The sequence below is a fragment of the Rhinopithecus roxellana genome, chromosome 6 (assembly GCF_007565055.1).
Source record: "Rhinopithecus roxellana isolate Shanxi Qingling chromosome 6, ASM756505v1, whole genome shotgun sequence".
NCBI classification, from domain to species: domain Eukaryota; kingdom Metazoa; phylum Chordata; class Mammalia; order Primates; family Cercopithecidae; genus Rhinopithecus; species Rhinopithecus roxellana.
The window spans coordinates 122,879,360-122,889,478 of record NC_044554.1 but is presented as its reverse complement, the minus strand read 5'-3'; positions in this window follow the sequence as shown (position 1 = coordinate 122,889,478).

Here is a 10,119-nt window from a genome sequence, read left to right as displayed (position 1 = left end):
CAGCATTTAACACAAATGATCCCTTCCTCCTTCCTGAAATATTTTCTCCACTTGGCTATCAAGACACCTCACTCTCTCGATTTTCTCCCAACCTCACTGGCTGCTCATCCTTAGACTGCTTTGGTTGTCCCTCCTTATCTTCGAGAGCTTTCGTTTGTATGCTTAATAATGTTTTTGTAAAATTTATAGACAGTGATATAGTTAAATGCACAATTATTATGTGTCCAATATGATGAAAAATATATATAAGCATATGCCCTGCACACCTATCAACATAGACATTTCCATCACCCTAAGAGCTCCCAAGTCCAAGACCTTTTAAAGTTAGAGTGTCCCAGAGCTCAAGTCTTGGAACCTCCTCTCTTTTCTATCTTACACTCATTTACTCAATGATGCCATCCTGGCTCTTGGCTTTAAATACTAAATCTACATGCCTATGACTTCCACTCTTATATCTGCATCCTGGACCTTTCTTCTTATTTCCTTCCCAATATTTCCTCTTAGATGTCTAACAGGCATGGCAAATCTCAAACATATCTAAACTAGGTTCCTCAGCTTTCCTCCAAACCTGCTCCTTCCGTAGTTTTCTCCAAATCAATTGCTGACAACTCTACTCTTCCAGTCTGTCAAACCATAGATTCATCTCTAACTTCCCTCCTTTTCTCACCCCCAACATCTAATTTATATGCAAATTCCTTTGGCTCTTTTTTCTATATGTATCCAGAATCTAATCGCATCTCCTAACCTTCACTGCTCCCAGCCCGGGCCAAGTCTCCATTACCTCTCATCTGGATCGCTGCTTTCTTGCTTCCAACCTCACTCCTCTTTTTGTCTATTCTCAGTATAATCAGAGGGATTCCATGAAACCCTAAGTCAGATCATGCCACTCTTCTATTCAAAACCCACCAATGACTTTGCAACTCACTCAGAATAAACCCAGCCTTCTTATGGAGACACCCAGGGCCCTGTAGGGTCTGACTCCCATTACTTTCACCTCTTCTCCTTCTAATCTAGTTCACTCTGCTCCACATACAATGACCACTGTTTCTCATTCACACCTGGCCAGCTCTCTTCTCACGGCCTTTCCATTTGCAGAGACTTCTAAACGCCCCTCCATGTGAAACCTAGATGACTATCTCCCTTATCTATAATCTTTACCAGAACATCATCTTCCCAGTAAAAATTTCCCCATTGAAAACTGTCATCCCCTCCCAACACAGTGATTTTTCTCCATTAACTTTATCATCTTCTAACATATTATATATTTTTGTTGACTTTGCTTTTTTAATTTGCTTTTTTCTACTAGAATGTGGCCTCCATGAGGGTGAAGATTTTCTTCTTCTTCTTTTTTTTTTTTTTTTTTTTTTTTTTTTTGCCAGGTATTGTTCTATGAACTAACAGCAGTTGGCAGAAAACCCAACAAATATTTGCTGGATGCTGTTGAATGCAAAGTGATTAAAAATAAAAACTTAAAATACTAAGGAATAAGTTTAACAAGAAAGGATAAGACCAATAAGATATTTCACATATACAAAATATTTCACCACTTTTAAAAATCATAACATTTATTGCAGAACAAAATATAAGATCTGAAATATGTTAAAAAAAAAAACCCCACATTCTTGGGTGTAAAGATGTAATACCACTAAAACTTCAATTATTTTGATTGATACATTTATATGGAAGAGAAAATACCCCCTCAAAACCCTCTCCAAAACAATGTTAAAACAGGATCATGTTGGAAGACTTGTTTTAATAGATATCAAAATATACTATTAAGTGATTTTATTCAAATCAATATTATATTGGTAAGGGAATAAACAAATAGATAATTGAGAACAAAGATTCATTAGATAGATTCCAGAATATGTGAAATTTTTAATATGAGACAAGGGCATCAGCTCAATTGAGTAGGAAAACAATGAATTGTTTACTAAATGATGCTAGCATAAGTGGTCATTCATTTGGAATTAAATTAGATTGTATTTCTATCTCATACCGTATACAAAATGTCAAAGTAATTAAAAGGTAGAAACAAAATCTATAAGACTAAAAGTGCAATCTAAGTGTAGGAAGAATCTACTCAAATAAGACAATAAGCTGGAAGCTATGAAAGAAAATATGCATATATTTGTATAAAAATAAAATATTGTTGGTTGATTCATTAATTTCATCAATATTATTGAGTTTCTACCTCTAGGTTTGTTCTAGACATTAAATCAGTTACAATTTAAAGCAGGATGCTGACCAAAGGCCTTACTGAAAAGATAATTAGATGATCCAAAGCAAGATTTGAAGGAGGTGAGGAATCAGGCCACAAGGAACTCACCAAGCAGAGAGGACAGTAAGTGCAAAGGCCCTGAAGTGAGAATTGGCTTAGCACGTTTGAAGAATAAAAAGAAGGCCAATGTGGCAAGAGCAGAATAAGCAAGTGGGAAAGTGAAAGGGCATGAAGTTGGAGAGTAGCCAGAGGCTAGACCTCATTACTTTTTATAAGCCATGATGACACTGGATTTTACTCTGGATAAGATGTGAACCAATGTACCTCTTAGGTTGCTTTTATCAAAAAAAGTATTATATTAGCAAAGCTTTATTGAAATTAGCAATTTTTTATCCCAAACCTTTATTTTGAGAATAGACTGGTAGGGAGGAGGGTGGCAGCCAAGGAAGGCAATGGGGAGATAAGTTATAGGCTATTGTGACTCTCCAGGCTAGAGATGATGGTGGCCTTCACCAGGATGGAAGCAACAGAGATGGCAAAAAGTGGTCAGAGTCTGGCATTTTTTTTTTAAGTATAATAATCAGAATTTGCTGGCAGATTGCATATGGATTGAGAGAGAACAGTAACAGTGAATATTGATTCCAAGAGTTTCAGCCTAACTTAATTGGAAGGATGGAGATGCCAATAACTGAGACAGGGGTACTGCTGATGGAGGCAATGTAGGGGGAAAATCAGGAATTCCATTTTTGCCCATAGTAGCTCTGAGATTCATTTTAGACATCTAAGTGAAGATGCTGAGTTTTAAACTGGGATTTAAAAAATCAGCTTTAGACTTTCAGCTTTCATATTTTTTCCTTCCTAAAAATGATCTACCTGGAAAACTGCCTGACCCATTCACTCTCAGGCTCATATAGTTAGTCCTTTCTTTCCTCCCCTTTTACAAATATCCTCTCCACTTTACAATTCTCAGAGGACTGAACTGCCAGAGCAAACCGTTCCAGAGATCTTTTCTCTTTGCCAAGATCAATGACAACAACCTGGATGGAGGTAGCTGTATCAGTCTTGTTTCCAGAGTGAGGATAAAGTACAGCAGAGTGCCTAGCTAATGCAAGATGGCACGCTGAATGAGAAATAATTAAGCTTTGCTACTTTAAGTCACTGAAATTTGGGGGTTGTTTGTTACTGCAGCACAAATTACCTATCCTGACTGATACAGAGATATGCTTCTAATCATTCTAAACTTTATTATACTATGTTGCCCCTTGTATGAAAACCTCAGGGCTACCAAACAAAGAAGCAGTTAGAAATATTGATTTTTCCTTTAGTAATTGACCAATGTACTATAACCCAAAGTTATTTTCTGTCTTGTACATATTTCTTTTAAGATAGAGACACAAGGTGCTAGGAACAGAGTATTTTGGCCCATGTTGGGTCATTGTGAATAGAAATATATTGTGCTGTGGGAAAATAGGAGAGAGATAACATTCATTTAGTGACCTTATCTCTTCAATCTCTCTCTTATTATCAAACAATCCTTCTTGAGGAGGGGTCCCATAAGAGCAGTGCAAGGAGAAGGTTAGTAGGAAATAATTCCAAAAGGACCTTTTCACATATTTAATTGTAATAAACTCTTATCAGCCAGTCTCAAAATCCTAAAACATGCCCTTATCTGGGAAAAAAAAAAAAAGAGTCTTTGAACAACTGAAACAAGACAAGTTAGTGATGCTGATTCATTTCAAACAAATGGAAATGAATTGCGCTGAAAAAAAGATTTTCAGAAATAGCTAATATATTTAATATTTTAATAGCTGCATAAAATTTAAGGATGAAAGTTTTATGGCTATCTTTCAGATTCAATGTATGCTATTTGGTATAAACTTAGAATGTGCCTCTCACTACCTATGTTGGTATTTAAGACACATCCCTGTGGCTCAGCTATAAAATAGGTTAGAGTACCTACCTCATAGAGTTGTTATAAGAAATAGATCAGTTAATATTCTCAGAGTTTTGGGAGCACAGTAAATGCTATTTTTATTAAATAATAAATACATTAGTAAAATATTCCATGAAATACTTAAAGCCCATTTATCAAATTATGAGTTATAACAATTACATAATCATATAATAACAAATATATATGATTATATAAGATGATCTGATACCACCTTATAACATGTTTAATTTTTTTCATTTCCCATTAGGTTATAGTCCAATGTATTTACAGCAAATATACCCTTTTTTTAATTAAATGGATAGGTAATGTTTGATTATAATGTCTATTAAAATTACTGAAGGTATTTCTAATTTTTACATGATTCTTAATCACGTCCAAAAGTTAAATTGCAATTCAATACACACTCAAACACACACTCACACACTCAGGGTCACACTGTCTTACCAAAAGAAATCCCATGTCCTTGCTTACCCCTTGTTTCACAAAAAGAATGTAATTTGGGGTACATAATACATTGTGTTATTTCAGATTAAGTAATGAAAACACCATTGCAGTCCTACTTTATGACTTTATAAAATGAATGATTTATATTAGAGCTACATCACATTAACTTCATCTTAACATCTTTTATTAGTCTATTTTACAACATACATTTTTATTTCTCATAGGATTTCATAATGTACCTTGAAATATGTATTAACACATTTATTTGAATTAAAAAATAATTACTTTTTTTGACAGAAAGTATAATTTGGCTGATAAGCCTGACAATGAGGACTAACTCTGCAAATTAAATTTCAAGTTGCCAGTTTCATGAATCAAATTAGATGAATCTGTAGTTCTAAGATTTTGATGAAAATATCTTTACATGAGATTACACAATTTTTTCAAAAATTACTTTGTTAGCAAAGCTGTACTGAAATTAAAAACATGTTTATTTTCCCAAAACTTTCTGATTATATTCAGTTAAACAAGGTGCCATTAAATAAAAGAGCAATAGATATAATTAACATTTTTTCCATTGAACTGCTAAACACTTTTTTGGTATATTTCTAAGAAACTGGGAAAGTATTTTCACTATCTGTATAACAAAATATTTTGCAAGTCATTTCCAAATCTTTGTTATCAATATAATTGAAGGCAGACCTAAGTGAGTTGTCAACTGACAGATCATTAACATAATTTTAATGAGAATTACGTTAATTTTTAACAATATGACTCATCATGAGTTCAAATAATTGACATAGTTTAGCAAAATAATTCCAACCCCATCCACTTATTATGTGAACAAGATTTCTTAGCAGCTTTGGCTACACCAATAACAATCAGAAATATAATTTATTTTGAACTTTCATGACTACACAACCTACAAGCATACCTTGTGTTACCACACTTTGCTTTATTGCACTTTGTAGGTATTGCATTTTTTTACAAATTGAAGGTTTATGGCAACCTTGCATCAAGTAAGTCTATCGATACCATTTTTCCAGCAGTGTATGCACACTGCGTCTCTGCATCATATTTTGGTAATTCTTGCAATACTTCAAACTCTTTCGTTGTTCTTGTATCTTTTATGGTGATCTGTGATCTTTGATATTATTATTGTAATTGTTTTGGGGTGCCACATGACAGCAAACTTAAACAATACACATTGTGTGTGTTCTGAGTGCTTCACAAACTGGCTATTCCCCCACCTCTCTCCCTACCCTTGGGCTTCCCTATTCCCTGAGACACAACAGCATTAAAATGAGGCCAACTAATAACCCTAAAATGTCCTCTAAGTGTTCAAGTGAAAAGAAGGCACCCATCTCTCACTTTCAAAAAAGCTAGAAATGATTGAGCTTAGTGAGGAAGACATGTCAAAAGCCCTCTTGCACCAGTTAGCCAACTTGTAAATGCAACGGAGAAGTTCTTGAAGGAAACTACAAGTGCTACACCAGTGCATACATGAATGATAAGAAAACCAAACAGACTTGTTGCTGATATGGAAAAAATTTGAGTGGTCTAGATAGAAGATCAAACCAGCCACAACATTCCCTTAAGCCAAAGCCTCATCCAGAGCAAGGGCCTAACTCTCTTCGATTCTATGAAGGCTGAGAAGTGAGGCAGCTGAAAAAGAAGTGATTCATGGGGTTTAAGGAAACAAGCTATCTCCATAACATAAAAGTGCAAGGTGAAGCAGCAAGTGCTGCTGTAGAAGCTGCAGCAAGTAAACTGGAAGATCTTCCTAAGACAACTGATGAAGGTGGCCACACTGAACAACAGATTTTCAATGTAGATCAAACAGCCTTCAAAAAGTCCATCCCTGGCTTCAAAGCTTCAAAAGACAGGCAGACTCTCTTGTTAGGGTTTGATGCAGCTAGTGACTTGAAGTTGACGCCAATGCTCATTTACCATTCCAACAACCCTAGAGCCCTTAAGAATTGTACTATATCTACTCTGTCTGGACTTTATAAATTGAACAGCAAAGCCTGAATGGCTGCACATCTGTTTATAGCATGGTTTACTGAATAATTTTAAGCCTACTGTTGAAACCTACTGCTCAGAATACAAAATTTCTTTCAAAATGTTACTGCTTATTGACAATGCACCTAGCCAACCAAGAGCTCTGATGGAGATATGCAAGGAGATTAATGCTGTTTCCATGCCTAACACAACAGTCAGTCTGCAGCCCACAGATCAAGGACTAATTTTGACTTTCAAGTCGTATTATTTAAGAAATATATTTTGTAGGGTTATAGCAGTCATAGATAGCAATTCCTCTGATGGAGCTGGGCAAAGCGAACTGAAACCTTCTGGAAAGAATTCACACTAGATGCCTCTAAGAAAGAACATATGTGATTCATGGGAGGAAGCTGAAATACCAGCACTGACAGGAGTTTGGAAGAAGTTGATTCCAACCCTGGTAGATGACTGAGGGGCTCAATACTTCAGTGGAGGAAGTAACTGCAGATGGGGTGGAAATAGCAAGAGAACTAGATTTAGAAGTGGAGCCTGAAGATGTGATTGAATTGCTACAATCTTATGATGAAACAGTGAGGAGTTACTTCTTATGGATGAGCCAAAAAAGTGGTTTCTTGAGATAGAATCTACTCCTGGTGAAGATGCTGTGAACATGGTTGAAATAACAACAAAGGATTTAGAATATTATTATACATAAAATTAGTTGATAAAACAGCAACAGGTTTAAAAGGACTGACCCAAATTTTGAAAGAAGTTCTACTGTGGGTAAAATGCTATCAAAGAGCATTGTATGACAGAGAAACTTTTCATAAAAGGAATAGTCAATGGATGTAGCAAACTTCTTTATCCTATTTTAACAAATTGCTACAGCCACCCCAGCCTTCAACAGCCACCACCCTAAACAGTCAGCAGTCATCAACATCGAGGCAAGACCCTCCACCAGTAAAATGATTACAATTCACTGAAGATTCAGATGGTTGTTGGCATTGTTTAGCAATAAAGTATTTTAATTTAAGTACATACATTGCTTTTTAGACAGAATGCTACTGTCTAAATCTGCACTATCTCTGAGGTATGCCCGTAACCGAAAAAGAAGCTCAAATATATTTCATCAAAATATGTTTTTAATATTTATAGTTTTAATATTTATGCCTAATAACTACTTATCAAAATAATTATTGTCTTGCTTTGACCAATTTTATAATACTAATAATAGTGCTAATAACTCAATACAGCATAAAATGCTTTACCTTTCAGTCTTTTAATCACAGAGGAAAAAAGTTTTGTTAATCTTTGATTTATAGTGTATTATGGAGAAATATGAAGATGATTGAGAAAATATTTCCATACATTAAAGGAATGCATTGGGATAAAACTCTGTGGAGTGAAATGGAAATGTGAGTGTAAGGAGAAAAAGGAACAATGTAAAATTTGACTATTCCAATAGAGCATCTTCATGTTTCTTTATACTGATGGTGGTGCTGCCTCAATATTTGAACCATTGTATTTTAAAATATTAATATTTTAATAAACCCCAAATCATATCATTTACTACTACTGAAATGTAAAATAAAAAATTTTTCATGTTATCTTGAAAATGTTCAAGGAGGACAGGCACAGTGGTTCACACCTGTAATCTCAGCACTTTGGGAGGCTGAGGCAGGAGGATCACTTGGCCTCACAAGAGGCCAGGAGTTCAAGACCAGCGTGAGCAACATAGCAAGACCCCATCTCTACAAAAAATGTTTTTAAAAACTAACTGGGTGTGATGGCATGCAGCTGTAGTGCTAGCTACTTGGGAGGCTGAGGTAGGAGGATCACTTGAACCCAGGAGTTTGAGGTTGCAGTGAGCTGTGATCACACCACTGCACTCCAACCTCGGCAACATAGCAAGACCCTGTCTCTAAAATAAATTGTTTAAGGAATTACATAGTTTTTGGAGATTATTTTAGGGGATGCATAAGCAAAAGTGTCACTTTACAGAAATTCTCACACGTGTACAGGAAGAAATGTAAAAGAACATTATTCTAACATTGCTTGAAAAAAGGAAAACTTGGGGTAAATACTCAATGTCCATCAACAGGAGACTAAGTTGGAAAAAATGTACAAATATAAATGAAATATTACTATACAGGTATTAAAATGATCAGCCAGAAGTACACGAATCAACATGAATGAATGTCAAAAATATAATGTTAATGCAGCAGCAGATATATTATTTGTATAAACATTTTTTAATTTAAAACTGCTGAAATATATTGTTTAATTAGAAAATACAGAATAAAACCTTAAAACATGTATGAAATTAATGACCATCAAACTCATGAGAAAGATTAACTCTGGAGACAGAGGGAAATAGAATTGAGAAGAAATATACAGTCTTCGACTAAATCTGTAATGTTTTCTCCTTTTAAAAAATCTGAAGCACTTATAGCAGGAAGTTAGATTTATTAAAACTTAATAAAGCTAAGGTGTGGGCACATAGGTCACCATATACTCATTTGTATATTTGAACTATTTCATAATAAAAATAGTATGAGATAAAATATAAAAGAAAACAGTAATTATATATCCTAAAATGACAAAAGAAATAATTTAAAAAACCAATCCAACAGATTATAGGAAAAAAATACAAAGATAAAAACGGTGAATTAAAAACACAAAATAAGGTGGTAGAATATATCAACGATTAATTAGAGTTAGATCTGAGTTTAAATGCTACCTCAGACAATGGCAGTAACACATAGAATCCATTAGATGGCAGTGTTACTTTATATTTATTCTCATTTTTCAGCCTGGTGGTGTCGAGACTGAATGGCGTTCAACGAATTAGATTTCAGACTCAATTTGATGCTGTTTTAGGTTTGACTCAAATAACTAATAATGAGGAAATAATAATATTTATAGTAACATTTTTAATGTGCAATACAAATATAAATTTTTATTACACAATAGTTATTTTAAATCTCTTTCTGCATATTTTCCATTAATTATTCTTTAACTTGCTAAAACAATTTTGTGTTATTCTATAGGCCCTTCAAGAGGCAGGCAAGACAGAAAGCATTTCCCATTTCTTTGGGGAAAAAAATAAAAGGTCTCTAAATTGTCTCTATACACATTTGCAATAAAGCGTGTGGCTCTTAGAAATACAGCCCTGTGACGTAAGCAACACATGGAATTAAAAGGGATCTTGAAAAACCGTCTGTTCTAACCCCCAGCATCTTGAAAACTGACAGACGGGGAACTAGTCTATTTTTAAAGACTTCAAGGAAGGAAATTCAGCCAGAAAGTTCTCTTCCCATCTAACCTAAATCTCTCCTGATGAAGTGTAATCCCATTGCCTGTAGTGTGGGCCTTTCCATTGAGGTTGAAGGACATCTGCTGCCCACAATCCTCATCTAGAGAATAACCCTTCACATCCCAGAATAGGTGCATATTAGGCTCTTATGAACTATAAAATGGATCTCAACAAGGCAGGTAG